Here is a 27,127-nt window from a genome sequence, read left to right on the forward strand (position 1 = left end):
CACATAGCATGACAAAGAAAAGAATAAATGGGATAACTAAGTTATGAGTTAGTGGAAATGAGCCTACTTCATTGGCCTTGTCACTTATTCATATATTAAAAGTCTCAGGGTTGTTATTTTGAGGAACTTGGGCATGGGTGGAAAAGCCTACGGTTACAGCCATCATTGTTCACGTAATGCTTGCTTTGAAGGGATAGGAATGAGGGTGTCCTAGAGTCTTGTACAAAGCTTCTTAAAAGCCCCAGAGCCCAGGAAATTTGTAGGCAGGTTGGATTCTCTAAAAGGAGCTCCCAAGAGGCCGTTGTATGAACTTGTGAAGATGAAGTCAAAGTGGCAAGGAGTTCCTAAGATACTGGAAATGTTCATCATATTCCAAAGAAACCTGGAGGCAGCAAATGGAGTCAGTGTCAAGAGAGGCGACATGCATCTATGACACCACAGGCTGGTGAGTGCAGCTGTTCAAGACCAATGGATCCCCAGATGGTGCCACCATACCCCAACACACACACACACACACACACACACACACACACACCCCATACTGCATGCAGAGTGGCAGGATTTAGCATCTGCCCTGCTGGTCTTGCTTAGGTCCAATCTGTCCTCTGCATGTTTGTTCTGTGACATTGCGTATCTGTATTTGTATCATGTAGTTAGATTTGCAGTCTACCAATTCACAGTCCAAAGTTTGCCTTCAGCCTCTGAAGAGACTTTGGCCATTTGAACGATGTTAGAACTGTTGCAACTTCGGGAAGTTCTTAGAAATGAAGTAAGTATATTTTGGATTATAAAATGTCCACGAAGCTCTGAGAAACATAGGTTAAAGTGGAATGGTTTAGATTTGTTTATGTTCAGTTGATGTTTATATTTAGATTTCATGAACTGAATTGGAACTGTTGATTTTAATGATAAACTTGATGGAATGGAGAAACACCTAGGATATTAGGGATGTGCGTATCTTTGCAAATGTTTGTGAGGGTCTTTTCCAAGAGGAATGGCGTGGAAAACCCATCATGAATGTGAGTGATACTACGGATTTCTCCTGTCTCTGCTCCTATTCCACAGAAATACAAGTATCCTCGTCGTGCTCAGGCTGCAGTCCACTCTGAGAGACAGACAACGTCCCCTGAAGGATTTTACAGAATAAATCATTCCTCCTATAAGTTGATCTTTGCCAATTATTTGGTCACCAAAAAAAAAAAAATAGAGAAAAATAACTAATAATGTCATGTTAGGTACCAGGAAGCCAGCCCCAGATATTTCTATAACATTTCATCACATTGCTGGGCTAGCTGTTGCTTCCAGAATGCAACCATATTCACAGCTACAGATAAAATAATCTCACTGTGAACGGTCGTCTGGGAACACCCTTGTTGAAACACACTTGTCTAATTCTTGACGAGCAAAGTTAGGAGTAACTTCCTTCAGGAAATCCCACACTCCCTCAACCCTGCCTGTTCATATGGCTCTTGTCTATGCTCCCACAATGGCCTCCATACTTCGGTCATTGTTCTGACACTAGAATTGTTGGTTGATGTACCAGATAGCCAAGATAAAGCCCAATACGTCTTTTATCCTTCGGTGGTTTGAATGAAAAATCTCCCCTATAGGATCACGTAGTTCTCCACCTGTTCTCCAGTTGGTGAAGCTCTTCGAGGAGGTGCTGGGAGTGTTAGGGGGTGGAGCCTCCATGGAGGAAGTACATTATTGCAGGTAGACTGTGAGGGTTGTACTACTCCACTGCCTGTTCTCTCTTTCACTGCTTCCAGTGTGTGGATGAAAATGTGACCAGCCAGCTTTCTGCTCCTATTACCATGCTTTCCCTGCCCATTGCTATGCCTGCCACACATCCCTGCTGCAATGGAACCAAATAAGCCATTTTCCCTCGAAGTTGATTTTGGTCATGATATTTTATTACAGCAACATAAAAATAATTAATATAAAGTTTACTGAATGGGTGAAAGATCTCCTATCAGTTACCTTATGGGAGCCACAACTGTGTTGTCTTTCAAGGACAAGAACCTTGTGTTTGCTTCATAGTACTGGGGTTGGCACATGTAGACTTGCTCAATGTTTTTATCTTACTATCCCTTAGTCTTTGAGGAGGAAACTTCATCAAGTTAAATACAGCTTAGGTATGAGTGGTTTGCCACATCTGGGAATGAAGTATTTACTACAGCTTTCTAGTAAATCATTTTATTTTTAGTGGAATTATCTGAAGTGTGTCTGGGATATGGGATTGATTTGTCTGATGAAATAGATTCAGGAACGGACAGCCTGTGTTTGGCTCATAATCACCAGGAGAGTTCAGTCTGTGTCAGGAACAATAGGAGGTAAGATTGTTATACCATGTGCACCATGAGAAAGGGAAGAGGATACACCAGTGGGCTTGTGAAACAGCAAAATCTTTTACTAGTCACACCACATGAGTGTGGCCTCTAATAGATCAGGGCCACCAGATAAGGACTCAGCACACCACATAAGTGTGGTCTCTAATAGATCAGGGCCACCAGATAAGGACCCAGGAGTGCTGTGTATTCTGGCAACCCCGAGTAGAGGCTGAAGATGGCTTATAAGCATAAAATCCACAAGCATCTGAGCCTAGTTACAGTTATAATATTTGCCAGTCAGAAACTCAGGGACTAGGGACTTTCCCAAGTGTTCTACCTTTTTCAACTGTCATTAAATCTAAGTGCTTTGCCCAAACAAGCCAGTTAATTTGTTCTTTCTGTTGTTAGGAACAGGCATTATATTTTGAGTAGCTCTTGTTACATAGAAAGGGAGTTGGTCAGCATAGGTAAAATGGAGTCTGAAGTCAAAAGGGTAGCACTTAAGACAACGTCCTTTGCCTGTCACCAACAAGATTATAAAGTTGTGGAATAGTCAGCCTCGTAGTCAGTCAGGCTAGGAAAGTTGTGTTTTGTACCTGCAGTCAAAATGGAATCATAGAAAATTGTTGAGAAATAAAAAGAATTCATATGAGTCTATACTGTCTATAAACAGTGACTGTAAATAAAATAGTTTATTTTTATGTGCTGACTTTTGTCTTGTTTTAATTAATAAATAATCATAGCTATCAAAGCTTTTAGTGATTTTAGTTTTACTAAAAGTTAAATATATGAAATTAGTTTTAGGAAAAGAATACCACATAAGAAAAAGAAGTGAGGAGAAAACTGGCATGGTGCCACATACCAATAGGCTAAGCACAGAGGATGAGACAAGAAGACAGCTAACTTCAGGCTAGCCTGGGCAACACAGAGAGACTTTGTCTCAAAGCAAGCTTTGTTAGTATCTCCAGAAAAAAAAAAAAGGGCAGAGAATGAATGGAATATAATCAAAGACCAAATCAACCTTACTGCTTAAAACATGTCCCAAACTCAACTCACCCATCCTGTGGCTTGTCCATGTTTATAGTTTTTTTTTTTTCTTTCACAGACAGCCTCTGTTCAGTGTAAACACACCAGTGATCAAACGGACCCCGTTAAGATGCAAACACAGAGGAAGCCCAGTTCCGCAGCCGAGAGTCTAAAGAGGCAGTCGGAAGATTTAACAGTCTAGAATAGCATTTTTTATTGGAACACAGGTATGGATTTCATCCATCTGGAGACCATTCAAGCATAGACCATTAGCCTGCGGTGCCTTGAAGCAGAAAGAAACTATAAAACTTTATCATAATAGTTCTTGAGAAAGTAGCAGAAGAGTATCTTGGGGGCTGTCAGGGATATAATTCTAGAAAATGGAGGTGAAATTGAAATAAAACGTAAGACAAAAGAAGTTGCCAGATGAGATGCTCGACCCTGGCTCTTCCCAGCTCTGCCTCTTCCCTACTGCATCCTCACTGCCACCGGTGGCATCTTAGAATGCTTCATCTTTATGTGTGCCTCATTTTTAAATCACACTAGCCTAACTAGGCCAAAATAACGGAGAGAAGTTATATGAAGGAACCCCATGGAACCGAGAATGATCATCTTGGCTTACTGTTTTTGTGGAGCACAAAAAGAATAGAGTTTAAAGGGATGGGGTGTGGGATGCCTGAGTGGATGGGAGGACTTGCTGCTCAGGTGTGAGGATCTAAGTTCAAATACCCAGCATCCAAGTTAAAAAAAAATCCAGGTGTAGTCATTCAAGCCTGTACCCCTGGTGTTGTGGCCAGAGACAAGAGGACCCCTAGAGCTTACTGTCTGCCTAGGTCAAAGGAATGAGGTAGAGATTTACAGAACACGAAACCTGACTTCCTCCTCCTTTCTTTGCATGGAAGTGTGTGCTTTTACACACACAGAAACACACACACACACACACACACACACACACACACACGCACAGCCCATTCCTGTTATTCTCCCTCCCTACCTACCCACCTCTCATTTCTTTTCCCAATCCTGAAAGCCTTTCTTCTTCTTTACAAATATCTTCCCATAGTCGTTACATTTTAAATTTATCTTTTTTTTTTTTGTCCCACAGGGTTTAACTAGGCCTTCTGTGTGACGATGGCTCTGGAATTAGCCATTGGATAAGAATTGGATTTTTCCTTTCTTTAATCTCTTTGTGTTTACTACGAATTCAACCAATTCATTCCCATCCTTTCTAACTTCATCCTGACTTTTTTTTTCTTTTCCCTCTTTCAGGACTTCTTTGAATCCTTTGAACATGTTTATAGTTGTTCTTTTGAATTTTACATTTTGAATTTAATCTAAGTTATTATCTGTGGGACCACGACTACAGGATTGGTGACGTGTCTGGGACATGCTGTCTTGGTTTTGCATGGCATCCATCCTGTGATCATTATAGTTGAAGATGCCTTTAGAGGTCGATAAATGTCCACTGAGGGCAACAATTGGCCCCAGACTGAGACCCAGCATTCAGGTTGCTGCCCTTCCTCGTTCTGGTGCTTCCTTCTCTAGGAGTTTCCTTCCTACCGTTCTGTGTGTTTCCTTAGCATTTGACACTGCTGTTGTCACGTAATTGCTAAGTTCTTATTTAAGTCTATGCAGTAGCTAAGTTGTTTTCATTTTATCGTTTTTATTCTTTTGTTTAATTAATTAATTATTTTTTTTCACTTTACATCTTTATCACAGCCTCCCTTCCTCCAGGTACCCTCTGCACATGGCCCTCCCCCCCCCCCCCCCATTCCCCTTCCCCATCTCCTCTGAGAAGGCAGAGTATCAACCCAGCCTGGCACACCAAGTCACTGCAGGCCTAGATGCACCCTCTCCCGCTGAGGCCAAACAAGGCAGCCTAGTTAGGGGAATGGGAACCCCAGGCAGGCAACAGACTAAGGCAGCCCCAGCTCCAGTTGGTGGGGACCTGCAAGAAGACCAAGCTGCACATCTGCCACATATGTGTGTGTGGGGAGCTGGGGGCTAGGTCCAGTCCCTGCTTGTTGGTGGTTGGTGGTTGAGCTAAGATTTTACATGAGTACTGAGGTATGTGTGTGAATGTTTGCCTGCATGTATATAAATATACCATATGTGTGCCTGGTATCTGTCAAGTCCAGAAGAGGGCATCCAATCCCCTAGAACTGGAGTTGTAGAGAGTTGTGAGCCACCCTGTGGGTGCTGGGACCTGATTCAGATACTCTGCAAATGTTTTTAACCAAGGAGCCATTCCCCTAGCCTGTGTGTTTTCTTTTTCTTTCTTTTAAAAATGTACTTTACTTTTGAAGGTGTGTGTATGTGTTTGCATGGGTACCTGCTGTATGTGTTCCTGTGTGTTCACATGCAGACACCAGAGGCTGATGTCAAATGTCTTCTTCTAGGATTCTCCCCATTACTTTCTGAGACAAACAGCTACACTAGCTGGCCAGAAAGCCCCAGGGCTCCCCCCCACACACAACGCTTCCTAGTGCTAGAATTAGAGACACATGCTACATTACCCTTATGTGGTATGAGAGATCTAAACTTAGGTCTACACACTGAGTCATGCTCCTAGTTCCTAGGTTGGACATAGTTTGAGAGTGTCGGCCAAGGTTGCATGTGTTGGAATTTTGGTCCTCCGGGTGACAATATTAAGCAGTGGTTTCCCTTTCAAGGTAGAACTCTGTCAGTGAGAGGTTATCTACATCCTTAGGAAGGGTCAATGTAGTTCACTCTAGTTGCAAGGTCCTGCCTCACCCGCAACCACTCCCTCTCACAGACGCCATGCCACCTCATAATGCCACCTGCCATTGACTTAGACAACCTGGACCTTCACCAGAGCCAGTGTCAAGTGCTATGGACTTCCCATAGCTGAAACTCTGAACCAGATAAACCTGTCTAGTAGGCCTCAAGTTTTAGCAACAGGAAACACAGCACATTTACTTTGTAATCTGTATAAGAGACCTGTGCGGTAGGTTCTGTCATTACCTTTTATATGAATGGCAAAGATAGATTTAGCAAGGTCAACATCTTGCCAAGCCACAGAGCTGAGAGCCATGAAGCCTCTGCCTACACGTGGGTCTATTGCTTTCCAGTGTGCCTGTTCTGAGCCATCTGTTGTCTAGCAATGTTAGCCTCTGGCTATAATCTTGCCTCCTCCGCTTGTCTACAGATTTTCAGAGGGCAGAGACCAAAGTGTCTTTAACACCCACCATGACCTGGAACGAGGCATATGCTCAGCTCAGTATTTCTTGAGCAAGGGAAGTAGGTTAAACCCTAGTGGAAGGTCTTACAAGTCACACATAATTTCTCAATATGAGGGAGGACTGCTATCCCACATGCATGAAGCTGTGGCTAGGATCTGATTACAGAAAACTTTGCAGGGCCCATCTAGTAAAACACTCAACTTGCGAGCAGGAAGGTCTAAACTTTAATAAAGCTGGGCAAGGGATCACATGCTTGTAATCACAGTAATGGGGAAGCAGTGATCCCCAGAGCTTGCTGGTCAGCCAGCTTAGTCCGTGAAGTGATCGCCAGGGCAATAAGAGACCTTGCCTCAGAGTAAAATCAACAGTGCCAGAATAGCAATACCTGACCTCGTCACTCTGGCATCCACATGCATGCCCACACATGTGTATTGCACTTCCTCGCATGTGTGTGACTGCATGAACACATCACAAGTGTTTAGACAGAATGTATGCTGTATATCTTTCCATGAGTAGTCTTTCTTTTAGATTTACTTAAAATAAATTCAAGGAGAGAGAGAGAGAGAGAGAGAGAGAGAGAGAGAGAGAGAGAGAGAGAGAGAGAGAGAGAGAGAGAGAAGTGAATGTGAGTCCATCACAATGATTGTTTAAATGAAAAATGTCTCTCTATAGACTCATCAATTCAGGCCAATGTCCACATGAGGCCAGCCGGTGGCACCCTTTGGGGAGGCTTAGGTAGTACAGCCTTTCTGGAGGAAGTGTGTCACTGGGGGTGGGATTTGAGATTAAATCCTCAGCCTACTTCCAGTTTCACTCTCTCTACTTTGTTCTTGTGTTTGCAGATGTGGGTTCTCAGCTTCCTGCTCCTGTCACCATATCTGCTGCTCACTGCCATGACTCTTACCATGATAGACTCTTAGCCCTCTGGTCCTGCAAGCCAAAATCAACTCTTTCTTCTATAACTTGTCTTTGGTCATGGTGTTTTATTACTGCACCAGGAGAGGGACGAATAAAATCAGACTATATATTCTTTCTCAACATGAAAAGCATACAGGCCTCTGTAATTACATCTCATACACCCCCAAATTATGTTCAGAAAATTCACTGCCTCCAGGATGACCTCTTACAGGTAAATACTGCATGATGAAATGCATCATGGAGGAGATCTAATTTTCTGTCGCTCAGAAGTGAACTCTTACCAGGGGCAATCAATGTCTGATCCCTGAAGATCCCTGCAGAACAAGGTCCTAGCTAGGCTTTCAGGGTAGTCCTGTCACCCAATGCAACTCCCTCATGCTCCTGTCTAAGACCTGACTCCTGAGACTCTTCAGTGTGTGTGACAGCACATGAGAGTGCTGGTTTGTTTTTGCCATCTTGACACAAACCTAGACATATCTAGGAAGAGAGACTCCTAACTGAAAAAAAAAATGCCTCCAAAAGTTTCTCCTGTAGGCAAGTCTTTTGTGTATTGTCTTGATTGATATGAGAAGACCCAGTTCACTGTGGGCGGTGCCAATCCTGGGCTGGTGGTCCTGGGTGGTATAAGAAAGCAGTCTGAGCAAGCAATGGGGAGGAAGCCAGTAAGAAGCATTCTTCCATGGCCTTTGCTTCAGTTCCTGCCTCCAGGCTCTTGCCTTGGGTTCTTGCCCTGACTTCCCTTGGTGACAGACAACAAGCTGTAAGCTGAAACAAATCGTTTCCTCCTCAAGTTGCTTGTGGTTGTGATGTTTTCTCACAGCAATGGAAACCTGACCACATATTAAGTGCTGTCTGGAGTTCTGCTGCTTCCTGGTAAATCTCACTGGGTGACTCTCAGATAATTGAGTTAGCATTTTCTGATCTGTTAACTTCTAGAATCCAGCCGAGCATGGTGGTGCACGCCTTTAATCCCAGTTTTCTGGAGGCAGAGGCAGGTGGATTTCTGAGTTTGAGGCCAGCCTGGTCTATAAAGTGAGTTCCAGGACAGCCAGAGCTATACAGAGAAACCCTGTATCAACCCCCCCCCACACAAAAACTATTAAAAAAAACTTCTAGAATCCATTGGCCTTTCCTTGTTCCTCTCCCAGCATCAGTGCATCAGTGTGAGCTATGATAGAGAGTTCTGTATCCGTACTCTGACCAGAAACTGCAAGAATACAGGCATCGGAATGTCAAGGTGTTGAGTAGGAAGACCTAGGATTGAGAAAAGATAGAAAAGATAAAAAGGAAGATAAAAACAATAGCTGGGACCAGGAGGTCTTCCATAAACTGATGATTTATGCCAAGCAAGATTATTAAGAAGTGTAACATCCTATATACTATTTGCAGAGGGAAAGTAACCAAGGTCAGTAGAGAGTGAAGTCCGACAATGCCCTCAAAGAGAATGCAGGATACCTCAGACACAGCTGCTTTAGAAACACAGCCCACGGTCAGAGTCAAGTCCCCAGAAAACACAACACTTGACGCCTTCTCTCCTTCCAGGCACTGACTTCATTCTCAGATCAGGATGGCCAAACCTGCACCTGGCCAAGGACACAGAGCTACAGTTCCCTTTGTCTTTTCATCAGGGCCTCTGGGAAAACCGGGGTCAATCTAGCCCCCCACAATGCTCAAATATTTTTTCCCTGTATTAGTAGACTTTCTTATCTCTTCTTGCAGGAGTGGGTATTTAGTCCTGGGTAAAATGTCTTCCCACTGGGACCATCACAGAGTTCTGCATTCCTTTGGGGGTGGGTTCTATGTTTGTATTTGTGACCCTACCTGCTAACACTATCATCCTGCAAGGGGGATTGTTGGGAACACTAACATAAGGAAAATTATGCTGTGTTCTTTCCTATCCATAACCCTCATTAGTCCCAAGAGTGATATAAATGTAGCCTTAAGGCCGTTAAGTGTTTGAGGGGAGCATGAAGGATGTCCAGCCTCTGCAGCTGCCGAGTAATTTATACGCCATAAGTGCATATGCTTGTCTTTTGTGTTTGTATAGTCCCCCAGTGTCTTTATCATTAACATGATGCTTTGGTTTGGACAAGGTGAATTCCCATGCTTTGGTGCAGTTGGCCATTTCCTCTTTCTTGGTTTGCATTATGAAGAGCAGAGGCCCTCCAGCATCTTCAGGATGCAGGTTCTGTCACTTCTGCTTGTGTCCATGGCAATGGTTCAGCCATCATTCTATTTGAGAATGATGAGCTGGGGGAGTCTGTCTCTGAAAAGCAGTGAGAGTGTTCTGTTGCTGATGGGATTGTGAAAGTTGGTTTCCCAACTTCATCCCTACTTCTGTTCTTCAACAGAACTTCACACATCCCCTGTATCAACTCTCAATTCTTTTGAATCTTATGGGAATTCTCTCCACTGTGGTTCCAAGGTGATCAGGAGAATGGTTTTGCTTCTCTGGCTGATATTGCTAGAAGGTATTTATAGTCACCCACAGTAGCAAGCCAGCTGGTTATCTTGACTGAAACAGAATCACCCCTCCTCCAGTAAGGTGTCTCCAAGAGATATTGTGAAGGTCCTCAAATGGGAGTTGGAGAGTCATGTTTCTCCAGTTACCACAAGACCTGAACAAGTTTCTTTTTCATTTGCCTCATTTTCCACAGGAATGTATGTTGTGCTTGCAGACAGGAACCTAGCATGGCTATCCTCTAGGAGGCTCTACCAGCAGCTGACTGAGACAGATGCAGATACTTAAAGCCAACCATTGGGCTGAGGTCAGGGGCCACTATGGAAGAGTTAGGGCAAAAATTGAAGAAGCTGGAGGAGATTACAACCCTATAGGAAGACCAACAGGGTCAACTAACTCGGAATTCTGGGAGGTCCCAAAGACTAAGCCACCAACCAAAGAGCATACAAGGGCTGGTCTGAGGCCCCCAGCACATATGTAGCAGAGAACTGCCTTCTCTAGTCTGAGTGAGAGAGGATGCACCTAACCCTGTAGAGACTTGGTGCTCCAGGGAAGGGGTATACCCTGGGGGTATACTTCACCCTTTTAGAGGTGAAGTGAAGGAGGGATGGGGTGAAGAACTCTTTTGGAGTGGGGACTGGGAGTGAAGCAACATTGGGATGTAATTAAAATAAATAAATAAAAATGTGTTGCAAGATCAGAGGGTAACCCCTGGCTTTGTGTTTTCCAATCCTCCATGAGAAGTTCTCCAAGGAAGTCTGGGAATAAAGCCATGCTTTGTTAGTGTTTTTCAGTGTGTGTGTGTGTGTGTGTGTTATATGTCAAAGGATGATGTCATGTGCATTCCTCAACTCATTTATTTAGAGACTCTTACTGAACTTGGAGCTCACCAGTTCCACTGAGTTAGCTAGTCATGTCCCAGCAATTTCCTCTCAGCTTCCCCCACTCTGCCACATCTGCAAAACATTTCCCATATGTTCTCTGGGTATGTGGACTCTGCTCCTCACACTTGTTAGGCAGGTGCTTTGTCCAGTGTGCATCTCCTGGCCACCACCCTGGTGGGGTTTGTGGTTGTTTTTCTGCAGCTTCTGATCTAACAGTCTGCCATGAAATCAATTCAGCCTGAGGAACTTTGGACCTGTGACTTTTCTAGATGGAAATTTACACAAAGGTAAGCCTGGGATTCCAAAGTCCAAGCTAGCTACCATTTCATTTGATGTCCCAATTCTGACACTATTTTTCAATGTGGGGAATCACAATTCATTGGTAGTTAAATCTTATGTAATGACTGTCAACTACGCTTTTAAAAAGAAGATTTATTTATTTATTTGTGTGTGCATATGTATATGTGTGTGAGTGACATGTTTGTGAGTGACATGGAGGCCAGAAGAAGAAATCTGATGTCCTAAAATTGGAATTATGGTTGGTTGTGAGCCCACTGTATATTGGTACTGGGAACCGAACTCAGATCCGCAGGAACAGAAAGCACCCTTAATCTCTGAGCTATCTTGAATCAGAATAGAAATGAGCAGAGTACACCAAATGTAGCAAGGGCAGATGCTTTTGGGAAAAAAGTCTCCATCCAGGACCTGCATGTAAACCAAAGGCCTATATAGATACTTGAGTGTTGATTCTCAAGTCAAGTGTATTTCTAGCTGTGGACTTTGGTATAAAGAACTTGCAGAAGATCTGATTAGTCTAGCAGTCCTACTGTGCAATCTATAGTTTCTTTGGGACATAGTTTTGATATATTGTAGGTAACTGAAAATGAGGAATGTGCCTAACCTTTGCTCCAGAAACAGAGGAATGGAGAATTTAAATATATTTTTAGAAGAGTTTGCTTGTTTGTTTGATTGTTTCATTGTTTATGTATACACATGTGTATGGGGGTGGGGCAAGGTGCCCACATAGACCTGAAGAGGGCATAGAATCAATGAAGCTGGAGTTACAGGCAGTTCTGAGCCTCCTGGTGTGGGTGCTGGGAACAGAACTGAACACCAGGCCTCTGCAAGGGCAGTGAATGCTCTTATCTGCTGGTCCATCTGTCCAGTCCTTAAACATACTTTTGAGACAATGAAGAAAGTAGACTGTGGAAGCCACTGTAAAGTCAATTATTTTTCTTGCTATAAATTTGTATGGTATATATTTATTGCACATGGTGCAGTGTTACATGAGATATGGTAATAAACTTACACTGTATGTTGGGCATGATCCTCTACTCTCCTCAATCCCTCACTCCAAATACTCCTCTGTCACTCTAGGCAGTTTCACTTCTTTTATGCCACACCACCACCACCATCATCCTTCTGTTGTTGGACACCTGGGTTGGCTCTGTCACTTAACTATTATGAATGGTGCTATAGTCTCTGTGATGTGCTGGAGTCCCTTGAATGAGTCCTTTGACTGAATACCCAAGAGTGAGACGACTGCGTCATGTGGTAGAATCTATTTCTTTTAGACACACTACAGTTATTTCCACACCAGCCGACTAGCTCATATCCCCATTGTTAGTGTATAAAGATTCCCATTTGTACTTAACCTCACCAGCATTAGCTGTTTGTCTTCTTGGTGACTGTCATTGTCCTGTCTGAATAGGAAGGCTAATGCTCCATTTAAGTAAACTGTCCAGACAAACACATTTGCAGGACTCAACACAATCAACTTTGCCATTGGTTGATTTCCTGGACATAAACTTTCTGGAAAAGTCACCTTGACTCCCAGAGTTAAGCATTTGTAGGATTTCTAGATCTAAGTTCTTTAGATTTAAGTTAATTTCCTACTCTGTGATGTTGTTTTCTTAGTCACAAAGTAAGCACACAGTATCAGGTACTAGTTGTTTTTGTTGTTGTTGTTATTGTTTTAGAAATGGGTGCTGGCAAAATGTGAAAGAACAAGAAGGCTTACAATAGGGATTAAAGTGTCGGATTTTACTAGGACTTGGCATTTTCCCAATGAATAATAAAGTAGAGATTTGATAAAAAAAATTTAGACGGGCCAGAGAGATTTCTTAGTAGTTAAGAAAACTTGCTATCCTCCTAGAGCACCAGGTTCAGTTCCGAGTACCCATGTGGGAACCAATCATTTGTAGGTACAACTCTAGGGTATCTGGCATCCTTTTCTGACCTCTTTGGACACCGGATGTGCACATGTGCATACGCAGGCACAACTTTTATACACATAAAATAAAGCTTCCCTTATTTGATGAAATTAGCACCAGATGAAAAGTTGGCTTCTTTTTACAACCATCATTTCTATGGGGGCATTAAGAGATAAGTCAGCCTTCATTCTGAAATGTTGGTTATCAAAGGTATTCAGTTACTGTGGGTACATAAACACTGGTTTCCACCCAAGTGGAATGTCATGGTCCCAGTGGTTTTTGTTTAAAGGAGCAGGTGTCTAGGAATTCTAAACCTTGCTGGTCCTCATTCTGTGCTCTGATTTGCTGTTTTTTTCTTTATACTGTCTTCTCTAATTTTCTTTTATTCAACAGCTGCTTTAACCAGCAAAGCAACAGATACTAGCATCTTTCTTTTTTCTCTAAACTTCAAGAGACAGGTAAGGTGGCCAGCTTAATCGATATCTTCTTTTTCTTTTGCTAAGGTTGTCTCCCAGAATTCTTTCTGACTTAATGTTGGATGACTTTATAGAAACTGTGTAGCATGTTGAGAGAAAGCTTGGTGGAATTAGCTCACAGGATTGGGAAGCCAATGGGGATAGGATAGATCAAGATGCTGGTATTAAATTTGTGGCTCTGGGTAATTAGCTTTTTATTATATGCTTTAGGCTTCTCATTTGTAAACTAAAGATAATACTGTGCTATTTTAACATGATGTGTGTTTGTGTGTGTACGCTCTCATGAGCTCAGGCCTGCCTGAGAATGAATGTAAGAAGTGGAGAAAATAAGAATGAATGAGAAATACATTTTGCCTGGCATAATATTTGGAGCATCTCAAAAACTCAAACTAATACTGTTAATCCTGTTTTATATGAGAAGTGTGACCACAGTGTGGTTACTATAGCAAACTCCATTGTTATTTACATGCAAAGCCTACAGATACTACCAATACTACAAATACAATTTCTTTTAATTAAAGATGTTGATATTATGATTGACCAAGTAGCTGTAGTCTAATGAAAGCTTCCTCTGTCCTAGCCATGTCCCTGAAGAGCCACGTGATTCAGCAACACTGAGTTCATTGAATGACCTATTTTACCCAGATAATCAGAACTGAAGAGAAACAATTATGGAGCATTACAAAGAAGAACATAACGCAAAAGGTAAATGTCGTGAATCAGAAAATCCTTTGTGAGAATAAGTCCAGGTGTGACCTCTTTGCCCTTATCTATGGGGGCATTTTCTATAATATCTTAATTAGGTTTAAATTTTTAGTTGTATTCAATAACAAGTATTAAAACACAAATAATGCCATGTTCAAAGTAGCTCTAAAAATAAGATTATTATTTAAAGATACTTTATTTTCTTTATATTATGTCTATATGTGGACCAAGGGTACGTGCGCCTGAGTGCAGGGGGCGTCAGAGGCCAGGAGAGGGCATCAGGTCCTTTTGAGGTAGAGTGAGAGGTGTTTCTAAGCTGCCTGATGTGTGTACTGTGAACCAAGCTTTGGTCCTCTCTCAAAGCAGTCTGTGCTACTAACTGGTCAGTCATCTCTCCAGCCCCTAATGACATTGTTTTAAAATTTCATTTAAAATCAGTTAAGAACCTACAGTAGATAGGTCATGGGCCTAGGGGAAAACCTACTCTTTTCATTCTGCTAAATAAGCATAGCATTGATGTGACCCCTAGTGATATATTGATATATGCCCATAGAACTGTGTATTCCGTCATCACCAGAGAAGCTCCTTGCAGTAGATGGGAACTAACAGAGAGACCCACAACTGGACAATGTGAAGAGACTGAGAGACTTCAGAACACCCAGTCCTAAATGGGATGTCTTCATCAGACTCCTTCCCTCAGGGCTCAGGCATCTGTGTGAAAGAGGAGGCAGAAAGATTGTAAGAGCCACTGTTGATGGATGACTCTAAGGAAACAGTGTCTTCCAGATACAACAGGACAGATGCACATATGAACTCACAGAGGCTGTGGCAGCATGATGGGGCCTTGTGTGGGTTCATGCCACACAGAGTCCCAGCACTGAGCGGGGCAAGTGGACACGGGGTCCAACTCCTAACCAAGACTCCATTTGCAACTGATACTTGCTGGCAAAGGGAAAATGAGTTTTCTTCAGTGGAATGTCACTGCATATATCAACCACGCTCTGGGGATATCATTTTATAGCGTTTTGTTTTATGTAGGAAGGAAGGGAGGGAAAGAGAAAGAGAAGGAGAGAAAAAGAGAGAGGGAGGGAAATTAAGTGGGTAGGGACCTGAGAGGAATTGGGAGAGGAGAAATACAATAAAAAATAACCTATAAGTTTTTTTTTTAATTAAAAGTTCCTTTTAAAAAATTCAATCAAAGAGAGATAGCGCCACATTTAATTATGTCAGGAGCAGCACATGCCACCAAGCCACAGCTGTGAGCCTTTTTTCTATTCTTGCATTCTGGCTTGTCTACCTAAGCTTGGCTGACACAAGCTAGAGGCACCCTTGCTCCTCTTTTGTTGGGGAGTCAGTGCATCCTCATCCCTGGCACCTGTGGATGATACTATACCTGGGAAACATGTAAAGGCACTATCTTAGGCTGTGGACACTAGAGAGATGTACTCTGCAAAAGGGAGACAAAGAGAAACTTGGCTACAGAAGAGGAAGAGGTAGTATGGCCAGAGATATGGAACTGAAACTGATGTGGAGGGACACTAAGCAATGCTAGTGGCCACAGAAACCACAAGAGACAAAGAATGCCTTCCCCCACCCCCTAGGAACACTGGAGGAAGCCTGACCCTGGTGATGCCTTGCTATTGACCCCATGACACTGACTTTGGACCTCAGTCTGTTCCACTTGTGAAAAAATCAAGTCCTGGTGTTTTGCACCACTGTGATCATTGTTAGAGCTTGGAGCTAATACAGAGAATGAAAGTGAGATTTCTTTGCCTCCTTTAAAAGAGAGAAATCTCAGAAGTCCCATTGCCGCTCCCTACCTCGTACCTCCCAGTTTCCTGCCCAGATCCTATTTAAAAGCCTCTTGTTTCCTGGATGCTTAGAAATATGTGTCTGACATAAAGCTCTGCTAGCAAATAGAAACGATGTTGAGAAAAGGCACCTAACAGGGTCTGTCATAGTTAGTATAGGGGAACAGTTGGCATTGAAGCAAAATGCACCAGCTAAATGCCAAGGTCAAGCTGCTGCAGTGTGAGGGAATGGAGAGTTTACTACGGTCCTCGAGAAAACACTTTCATAAGCACCCAGTACTAGGCGTGCTTTCTTACCTCACAAGCCATTGTGTTCTATGTTCTGTGACAAAGCAGACACAAACACTGTCTATGTGATAGGCACCTCTCAGGGATGAGGTCTCACTTTCTCATGGCTTGGATGACCTATCAAGTCAGCAGGCATGCAAGTGAAATCTTCCGAAGAGGCTGGTGAACTTTCCTGGTTACTTTCAGCTAAAGATTCTGCCTTCCAGTTCTCCGTTCTGCCTTCTAAAATGCTGTCCACCACAAGGCGGATGTCTTCTCAGCGTCCACTTCTGTGTAACTTCAGACAGCTGACACTAAGCATGGAGGTGTGTGCCTATAGTTCCAGCTACTCAGGAGTCTGAGGTGGGAGGTTTGTTTATCCTAGGAGTTCAAGGCCACCCTGTGCAGTACAGCAAGATCCTGCATAAAAGGCAATGTAGGCTGAGTCGGTAAATATATACTGCAAAAGTGAGTTCCAACCCCAAGAAATCAGCCACAAACTGTCTGTCCTCTCAGAGCCCTTCCAGTAGCATGAGAGGCAGATACAGAATTCCTGAAAACTTATGGGCCAGGTGGCCTGTCACAAGTGATGGCAAAATAAGAGACCATGTCTGAAGGCAGAAGACAAGGATACATCCGTATACATGCTATGGAACACACACTTATATTCATGTGCAAATCACACAGCATACATATAATACACACACATGCACAGACACACACACACACACATTTTCAAAAATCCAACCTGCTGATTCATGGGCAGTCACTTATATATTTTCCTGGTGACTCTCCACCCACTGATTTTGGGACAGCCAGGACTCTTGCTTCTTGTCTTTAAGACTGAGTGCTGTGTTACTGCTCGCCTCGTTCTGAGTTCTGAGTTGAATTAAAGAGCTCTGAATGCCTTGTGGCAGGTTAGTCTCAGCAGCTAAGGATGAGGTCTTTGCCAAGAGACTCCTCTGCTGAGGGCATTTTCTGAAATTAAACAGTCTTCAGATGTGACGAGTTCACCATCTTCCCCAAGAGAATACATATTTTACTTTTTTCTTCATCAATTTAAAAAAATCTAGAAGGCTTTGGGTCGACCCACAGAGGATTGTATAGCACAAAGTCTTACCATCTGGAAAATTCCTGTCTTGCTGCTTTTCAGTAAGACTTCGTGTAAAGGGAAGCTACACAGCAAACACTAAGTGATGTGGCTCTGCCAAAACATAATTTGTTTATGTTGATGCACAGCTAGAGACAACTTTGAAATCTCTTACTTAAGGAATCGTTCTATTCCTACTAGGCTAGTGATTGTCTTGGCTAGTGGAGCTCTGTCGACTTGGCCATGTAGTGAGTCTCTTGAGCACAGTTGATGTTTTTCAGAGAGCAAGGGCTGTGGAAATTCGGGCTTTTAAGGGAAACTGACACTGTATCCTGGAGCTTAGAAGCCTTTAGTGTTTTAGCAGGCAATAGATAAGATTTTCAATCTGCATTCTGCTCATTTCTGGAATAGTTCAGTAGTTTTGGGCCTGAGTTAACTGCCAAAATCTCTGCAGAGAGGTATTTGCTGCTCTAGGGCTACTTATTTGTGGTCTAACCAGAACTCCAAAGCAGAAGCGCCAGGGTATTAAAGTCCCTTATCATGCATGCCAGGAGTTATGGGAGAGACTGGAAGGAGCCCTTCGTGAAGCACCAGCTGGTAGAGAGCAAATGGCTCCGACTAGGTCACTGTCTCAGTGTGCTTTCTGTTGCTCTGATTAAATACTATGACCAAAAGTAGCTTGGGTAATGTCTTAGTCAGGGTTTCTATTCCTGCACAAACATCATGACCAAGAAGCAAGTTGGGGAGGAAAGGGTTTATTCGGCTTACACTTCCATGCTGCTGTTCATCACCAAAGGAAGTCAGGACTGGAACTCAAGCAGGTCAGGGAGCAGGAGCTGATGCAGAGGCCATGGAGGGATGTTCTTTACTGGCTTGCCTCCCCTGGCTTGCTCAGCCTACTCTCTTATAGAACCAAGACTACCAGCCCAGGGATGGTCCCACCCACAAGGGGCCTTTCCCCCTTGATCACTAATTGAGAAAATGCCTTACAGTTGGATCTCATGGAGGCATTTCCTCAACTGAAGCTCCTTTCTCTGTGATAACTCCAGCTGTGTCAAGTTGACACAAAAATAGCCAGTACAGGTAAGAAAGGGTTTCTTTTCTTTATACCTCCAGAATACAGTCCATCATTGAAAGGAGCCAATGTGTAAACTTAAAGCAGGAACTCGGAGTAGTTTATTGGCTCATTCTCTGGCTGGCTTTTGCTCAGCTAGCTTTCCCATACATCCCAGGACCACCTGCCCTGCAGTGGGCGTGCCCACAATGGGCTGAGCCCTCCTCCCACCTGAATCACCAATCAAGACAGTCTCTTGCAGACATGGCCACAGGCCAATCTGATCAAGGGAAAAAAAAATCAGTTCCCAGGTTCCTCTAGGTTGTGCCAAGTTATTGCCCACCGCTTTTTGTGTTCCCCTGGTAAGAACACGCTCAGGGCAACCGGAATCTTCTGCAGCACAAACTTTATTGCTTACCCCATCAGGAGCCAGTGGAGAAGAGAGCCAGAGAGAGAGAGATATGGCGGAGCCCCCTCCCTTTTATGGAGGACTGTCCTCCGCCTCAGACGTGTCACTCCCTGATTGGCTGCAGCCCATCAGCCGGAGTTGTCGTCACGGGAAAGGCAGAGCACATGGCGTGGAAAGCTACCCCGGCACATGCGCAGCTTGCTTGTTTACTACTTAGAACACGGGTGTCAGTGCCATCAGCGCCATCTTGTAATGGCGAATGTGAAGGCGGCTCCTTACACCAAGTAGACAATAAAAATTAACTAGGGCAGACACTAAGCTGTGAATGAGTAGTACAAGAAATGGAAAACAACCCAACAATGTGGACGGTATGGGTCCTTGGTGGGGTGACACATTAGCCAACTGTCTTCTGCCACACTCCCCATTTTCTTGGACTCCCTGAGTCTCACAGGAAGGAACTCAGTGGAGCACAGATTTTCTCCCTCTTAGGATGAGGTTGATTTGTAGCTAATCCTGTCCCTTTCATCCCTTCTCTCTTCTCTACAAAGATTCCTGTATCCTGTGGTTGGTCTGTGTAGAGCCTGGTTCTTTTGATCCCAAAAGTGAGGCTGGGCTATTGTGTGACTGAGCCTTCTGGTGGTCAGCAGCCATGATGTAAACGAAACAAAACAAAAACAAAAACAAAAACAAAAAACTATGTAGAGGGTTTTGAAATTTCTAGTAGCCATAATAATATTAAAAGAAGCCTGTAAAATGAACTTTGAAAATACATGTAGCTCAGTGGTTGGAGTACATGCAATTTCAGCATACCACACTATCTACCTCTCGATTGCTCCTTAGACACCATTGTTAGTGGTCATCACAGTTCTAAACTTGATCTTTGTGCCATGCTGTGGCCTGAACTCTGGTGGTTCGAAGGCTAGCATCTCAGCTAGCTATTATGATGTTCCAGGCAACCCTGTAAACCAAATGTCCTATGGCAAACGAGTCTTCACTGGGCCCTTCACCTTCTCTGCTTAGGTAGATATCCACTTTGCATATTTGCATACCTACCTAGATGGTTTTTAACCTTCTGAAATACCATTCTTGTTAATTCTTAGGAAGAGATAGAATGTTGGGGGAAGTAACATAATAACTTTATTCTTGTGTGCTGCTTAAGGCCAATCCTATAGAGACTTTGGAAACCGAGGCTGGTGTCTTTCATGGGTAGTCTATGTTTTGCTTTCCTCTTGTTTATCCCTTTGAGGTCCTCCCTTTTAGCGTTTGCTTTTCTCCTCTGTTGATAGATAGCCAAGTCTCAAAAACCTTGAGTTGTCTCTATCAGGGACACAGTTTTTAAATGAAATTAGTTAGAAGAGCAAATGAAACACGCCATAAATCATATAATTGTAAATCACACAATTTCCTCCCACTAATCCCTCCCTATAAGTAATTACCTTGGGGTTTCTGAGGTGGCACAGAGGTGGCACACAGAGGGTTGGGTGCTTACTTGTCATGCTTGATAACCTGAGATTGATCATTGGGACCCACATGACAAAAGGAGAGAACCAACTCCCCAAAGTTGTTGTCCGACCTCCACTCTATACTGTGGCATGTACACACCCGGCCATCCTCCCCTCCAGAATAAATGCAATAAATATTTTTTAAAAGCAGGACAAAATTTCAGATCCTGAAGAATGATAGCAGCTGTGATCTTGACCAAAAATTCAGCTCTTAAACTAGATATTTGACTATAAAATAAACAAACAAAACAACCATGACAACAAAACTCCACCAATTTGTTTGTTTGTTTGTTTGGTTTTTTGAGACAGGGTTTCTCTGTATAGCCCTGGCTGTCCTGGAACTCACTTTGTAGACCAGGCTGACCTTGAACTCAGAAATCTGCCTGCCTCTGCCTCTGCCTCTGCCTCTGCCTCTGCCTCTGCCTCTGCCTCTGCCTCTGCCTCTGCCTCTGCCTCTGCCTCTGCCTCTGCCTCTGCCTCTGCCTCTGCCTCTGCCTCTGCCTCTGCCTCTGCCTCTGCCTCTGCCTCTGCCTCTGCCTCTGCCTCCCAAGCACTGGGATTAAAGGCGTGCGCCACCACCTCCCGGCAAACTCCACCAATTTTAACTGTCTTCCCCCCCCCTCCTTTGTATCATATGAGGGATGAAACCCAGGGCGTCATGAGCAGTAGCTTAACATTCTACCACTGAGCTAGACTGCCTGCCCACAGCTACATATAACAGAATAATACCTAGATGTAGACATGTAGAGCCCAATCTTTAGGTACTAGGACATTGGGTTGTCATCAGCAAAGCTTATGCTAGAGAATCATGTAATCAAATTACCAAAACTTGGCCAAAAAAATCACCCTTACAATATTTTAAATAAATTTATGATTCTGTGCAAACCTGTATCCATAGGTTGAGCAGTCATAGAAAGTTCTTTTCCTCAGAGAATAAAAAGGTTGGTGGTGGCTGCAATTGGTTCTACTTAATAGTATGATCACTGACACCTGTTCTTCACTCTATCATCCTTTAGTGTTGATATTCTTTAAGCACTTGCCTCAGGAACACAGAGGGCTCTTAATGTTGTAGACACTGAATCCCAGCTGGAAAAATAGAAAAAAGTTCTTAGAAAAACTGAAGCATTCTGAAGTAAAATTATTAAAATCCCAACCCAGGGTTTCAACCCCACTTTAGGATATTGAGTTCTTGGAAGAAAGACACACTCACAGCCTTTACACTTACAATACACCATAAGCGGCACAGTAGCTGGGCAGATATCTACCTTCCATGCTGTTAGAATCTACTGTTCCAATGATATCCCCAAATTATTACTTACTATGTTTCATCATGGTTACTCTTAGTTCCAATTGGGCGGCCCTGAGGGCCACACTGTCCTCTATCTTAACCCATGGCTACTCTCTCTCTTCTCCTGCACACTCTTTCTTTATTCCATGGTGGCTTCTTCCTACTCTCTGCACATTTTCCTCCTCTGCTCTTCTCCAATCCCAAGCCTGAGAAACCTAAACCCTGCTTATGTCTCTTCTGCTCAGTTATTGGGTATTGTTGTTGTTTTTTTTTTTTAATTTACTGACCACAATTAACTGGGTGCAGGGTCATTCAGAGTCTTACTTGCTGACCTTTTCATTTCTGGGGCACCAGTCTTGGGGACCCCAAATTAGCACTGGAATATAAGCAGCATTGGGCCAATCCACTACAACATTCCATGTAGCCCCACTACAATTGGTGGCATGTGTGTAGCTGCAAGAGAGTCCTGGGGAATGTGCCATTTGCTTTTTAGTTCCTAAGGTGGCAACTATGAGAGAAGGTTAAGTTGATGAGCCAATGATGATGGAGGATGTAGTAGCTTGCGTGTTGGGTTGTCTTGCAGGATCAGAACATGCCAAGCATTTTACAGATAACTTTTCATTTGATCCTCACAGTTGCTTTTTGCTGTATGTTCATTCAATGCTCTTCACTTTTAAGGACTTAGAAGAGGTCAATTAGTTTAGCCAATTCATGCAGAAGTCCCTTTGTGGTTTTGTTCACCTCCGCCATCACTGTCACTAAATAGCCACCTCCATTTCCATGCATTTTATCTTTCACATGACTCAGGAAAGCTTAATTGATAGCTTTTCTCCAAGAAGGCAAAGTGAGGGAGAGGAAAGATTTCTGGCTTGGGAAATTAGGACAGAATGATATAGTTTTTGAGATAAGAAGAACATTTTTTTTTCGGTTAGGCATTACATAAGCATCATCTTGGGTGGGTTTAGTAGGTGGTACCTGTCAGTCACCCAAGTGGCTGAGAGGAGGTAGTAGGTGTCTGGAGTTCAGGAGAAATTTCATATAATTAACTAATCACTGAAAGATTGACAATCACAGCCAAATCAGCACCACCTGCCTAGACTCCTTTGCTTTCAAATTAACAAGGTAAGTGGGCTTTTTTTTTTTTCAGCAAAGGAGAATAAATAGGGAAGATGCATGGTGGATATAAGTGACTTCTCGTCTACTTACCAACACTGGTAGTCAGCATCTCAGATAAGCCCTAATGATCCCCCACTTCCTGATACCATGAGTAGATTGCACCTAGAGGCTTCTAGTGAATAAGACAAGCAAAGGCAATAAGAGGAGATCCATGGCCAAACCATAGGCAGTATGACTTCTACCTTCTAGGGAGACTTCCTTTGTTTCCTTGGCTATCATGCCTTGGGGAAGGAAATAGACATGTTGTATATTTGTCCAAGGCAATGATTATAGGGTTCTCATTGACCATCAGCGCCTTCAGTCAACTGAAGATGTCAGTGCAACCTGTAAGCCTGTTAGCCCGTAAGGAACAGACAGAATTCTATTCAGTGTGTGAGCATGGAGGAAGATCCTTCACCATCCAAGTATTCAGACAGGCCCCTAGCCCTGTAGGCAACTTGAGAGCTCAGCATGTGGTAGATCCCTAAGTAAAGCAAGACTTCTGACCTGTAGATATGAGATAGGCCAGGCTAAATGTATGCTGTTAATCTGCTAGGTTTATGGTGACTTATTAAATGACGATAGATAAAAAACCCAAAGAGTTAAGATGGGACATAGAGACTTGTGGCAATGAGCTGGCTCTAATGCTTGCTTAGTCCAAGAGCCAATAGACTATCTTCAAAGAGATTTGGCCAACTAAAACTTGCTCTAAAGAATCAGTGCATTTGGCTCACTGGAATGAGAAAACCCCGTGCAGGAGACAGCCATATTTGGAGCAGACTCTGAGCAGCAGCAGCTGATGCATGAACCAAGTGCACCGTGGGAGCAATGGCAGAATCCCAGGAACCTGAAAAACCCAAACATAACCACACAACAAAGGCTTTCAAGAGTGTTGATGGAGTCAGATAATGATCATCGGAGTTAGAGATTTTCCTTACCTGAATGAGCAAAGAAATGAATGATGACTTTATCAGATAAATGAAAAGAAAATCAAGCTGATGAGTATAGCCTTCAGTATTCTTGTTCTGTAAGCAATTTCTTCTTCCTTCCTATAATAGTTATGGTTGGCTCACAGTTTGAGGGAGGCAGAGGAAGTCTATCCTGTGGTGAATCATAAGACAGCTGGAGCACAGAACAGCTGGTTGAATCAAGTCGGCAGTTGGGAAGCAAGGAGAGATGAGTGCTGGTGGTCAGCTTGCATTCTCCCGCTTATCAATGCCCCTGGAACATCACTGCCCACATTCAAGTTGATTTTTTTTCTCCAGTTAAACCTATCCAGGAGCCTTCTCACAGTTACCCTCAGAGGCATATTCCCATTGCTAAGCTATATTGCATTAAGCTGATCATAAAGATTAGCTATATTTTCTATCTCCTTAGAGTGGTGTTCTTATGAATCATCTTGGGTTTCTATAATGTACTTCCATAAAGTACTGAAGCCTGCATGGCTTAAGTGACAAAAGTTTTGTTTGCTTGCAGGCCTGGAAGCTAAAAGTCTAAGATGGAGCTGCCCTCAGGATTGGATTCTGCTGAGGCCTCTCCCTGGCAACTGACAGCTGCATCGCAGGGTTTCTTCACATGTCCTTCCTCCTAGGTTAGGCATCCCTCTAGTGGGGAGGTCAGAGGACAATCATCAAGAGTCAGTTCTCTTCTACTCTGAGGGTCCTGGGGGTGAATTGAACTCAGGTTGTTAGGCTTGGCTGCAATCAACTTAATCCACTAAGCCATATCATCAGCCCCCTCTTGCCCTTCTTATAAAGATATTATTCCCATAGGGTTAACTAATTATTGGACACTATCTCCAAACATACTTACATTGAGAATTGCGGCTTTATGACTGGATCCTCAGGGAGATACAGCTTAGTCAGTAACACTTGAGAGTCAATAAGTGTCTATAGAAGGTAATGTCAGATAGAATTTTGTTTTTATGCTTTTTTTCAAGGACTACTGCAATGATGGGCACAAAGTAAGACTTCAGTAAATACTCATTGATCAAAATAATGAATGACAGACTACTGTAGATTCTCAGAGCTGGAGGAATCCATGAGAACAGGCAAGGTGAACAGATGCTATTTTTCATTCAAAGTATATGGTTTTCATAAAGTTCTTCTCCAGTTTTATTAGACATAAATACCACTGGGATTCCAAATCATCTGATATGTGCACATCTTTCTTGAATCAAGGATTTATTGGGAGTTAGGGAGCTGGCTCTATCAGTTTTATTGTAAGCATGAGGGCCCATTTTTTTTTCTTCCCAGAATCCATGTAATCCCATCACGGAGAAGGCAGAGACAGGCATATTCCTCGAGATTTCTGGTCAGCCAATCTAGCCTACCTAGCAAATACCAGGACAGTGCAGAAGCCATTCAGAGATATCACTGGCATGATTATGAGGTTAAATGTTCCTTTTGAGAGGACTCTGAGTTCGAAATCAAGCCCAGGGGAGCACTATTTTGGAATGAAGAAAATGTTATGAAGTCACTCACATTTTTGTCTATGTGTGGTTTGTTTTCACTCTTAGCATGATTGAATAAAAGAAGGAAAGTTCAAAGCCCACAGTGACAAAAATGAGAAGATAACAAGAACATGTGGGTAGCAAAAGACATGAAGAAGTATAGCTACTTCACTGACAAGGAAAATCTGATGTCTAAGTAGGTGGTCAAGATAAGCCAAGATGCAAAGAATGTGCAGAAAAATCATACTTATTTAGGATGTCTCTGAAAGTGTGGGTGCTGGTGGGACTGCATTTGAGAGGATTTAACCAGACCTGGAATTCTAGATTAGTCTCTCTGTTCCCTTCCCATCTAGTACAATGACCCAAGTGCAGTTGTGAGCAGGGGGAGATGAGACTATTATAGACATGCAGCATCCTGAAAGGATGACTGCTCTATGAGCTTCAGAGGTAGTGGTCACCAGACTTAGAACCTCCAGACAAGAGACTGGGTGACTCTTTGTGTAGATAGGAGAATACTGGGCTATGGTCCAAAGTAGACATGTGCAAGTGGATATGAAAGACCATCTTCCCTGTAAAACCTTCAGTGTCATGTTTTAGCTTAGAAATATCACAAGTATGTATGCTCTCTCTGTGGTTCAATAGTGTAGACAGCATGGTTGTTGATCCTTAGAAGTAGAGTCATCTGCCTACAGGATAGAGTGACCTGATGTCTTGCTGGTCCTTAGATTTTTATAACATCTGTGCAATAGATGCTGATGAAAGACAGATGCTTTTCAACTTGTAGGTACTTATGGAATTGTCTAGTATATAGGATGGGAGTGACTCATGTTAGAGCACTTGCCAGCACCACAAGAAAGCTATCTGGCCTCACTGATGACCATATTAGGTATGTGAGGACAATATTGGATAGAAAAGGCTTGCACAGATCTAGGGAGCTCAATGTGATGGAGAGTAGGCTTAGGTGTAGTAGCACAAGCTTTTAATCTCTGCATCTGGAAGGCAGTGGCAAGTGGATCTCTGTGCTCTTGATGCCAGACTGGTCTACAGAGTTCCAAGCCAGTCAGGGCTACATAGATGTTGACCCTGTCTCCAAGAAAAAAAAAATTGACTAGTAAGTATTGTAGATAAATAAGGCTAGCTTCTCCAAGATGTAGTTTCTGAGAGTGAGACACATATGCAGGAGGAAGACTGGGGGAGTCTTCAGTGTCTATTCCTATGAGTGACCAGAGAAAATGAGTACAGGCAGAAGGAACACTTGAATTGAGATATAGAGGCCCCAGCGAATCTCACTGGTAGCTCCATAGCCTGGGTGGCCCTGGGCACAGTCTTCCTATTCCATGCTGACTAATCAATGCAGGTAGCCTATTCCTGAGTAGGGGTATAACCTGAGATGGGGGACTCCTTTCAGCACAGGTAAGTGTTTGGCCATGCAGTGACCCGAGCTGCATCTGGGTGTGTGAATGCCTCTACTGCAGAGTGGAAACTCAGCTTCATACATAACACCCACTCTTACACATGGGATGACTCTCAGGGTATGAAATTTGGGAGTACTCTAGAGACAAGCACATATCATGCTTTAAGAATAAAAATACTTTAGAGTTAAGTGCAGACTGCTTAGAAATGGCCATCATCTTAATGATGATCACAATTAGTCAAGGAGGCCCCCTAGTTCTTCATAACCCTACGTTCTCAGACTCAGTACTTAAGTAAGAATGGACAGTTATGCAAAAGAGCCAAGGTTGTGTGTGTGTGAGAGCGTGTGTGTGTGTGTGTGTGTGCGCGCGAGTGTGTATGTGTAAAATTTCAGAGTGAAATACTTCAATTATATTACCTGATTCTGAGTTTTCCTATTTTTCTGCCACCAAGCAACATCCGTAGACATT

General features: G+C 43.1%; 1 long non-coding RNA gene across 1 annotated transcript; it reads left to right on the forward strand.

Annotated features, from left to right (window-relative positions):
- Window positions 1-708: 708 nt before the first annotated feature.
- LOC115029745 (uncharacterized) lies at window positions 709-25,335 on the forward strand. The gene is made up of 5 exons (XR_003835304.2): window positions 709-769; window positions 3,436-3,583; window positions 11,024-11,109; window positions 14,092-14,216; window positions 24,269-25,335. It is a non-coding gene; the product is annotated as an uncharacterized LOC115029745 (long non-coding RNA).
- Window positions 25,336-27,127: the final 1,792 nt, after the last annotated feature.

This window comes from Mus caroli, unplaced genomic scaffold (assembly GCF_978045245.1).
Source record: "Mus caroli unplaced genomic scaffold, Mus_caroli_1 scaffold_18, whole genome shotgun sequence".
NCBI classification, from domain to species: Eukaryota; Metazoa; Chordata; class Mammalia; order Rodentia; family Muridae; genus Mus; species Mus caroli.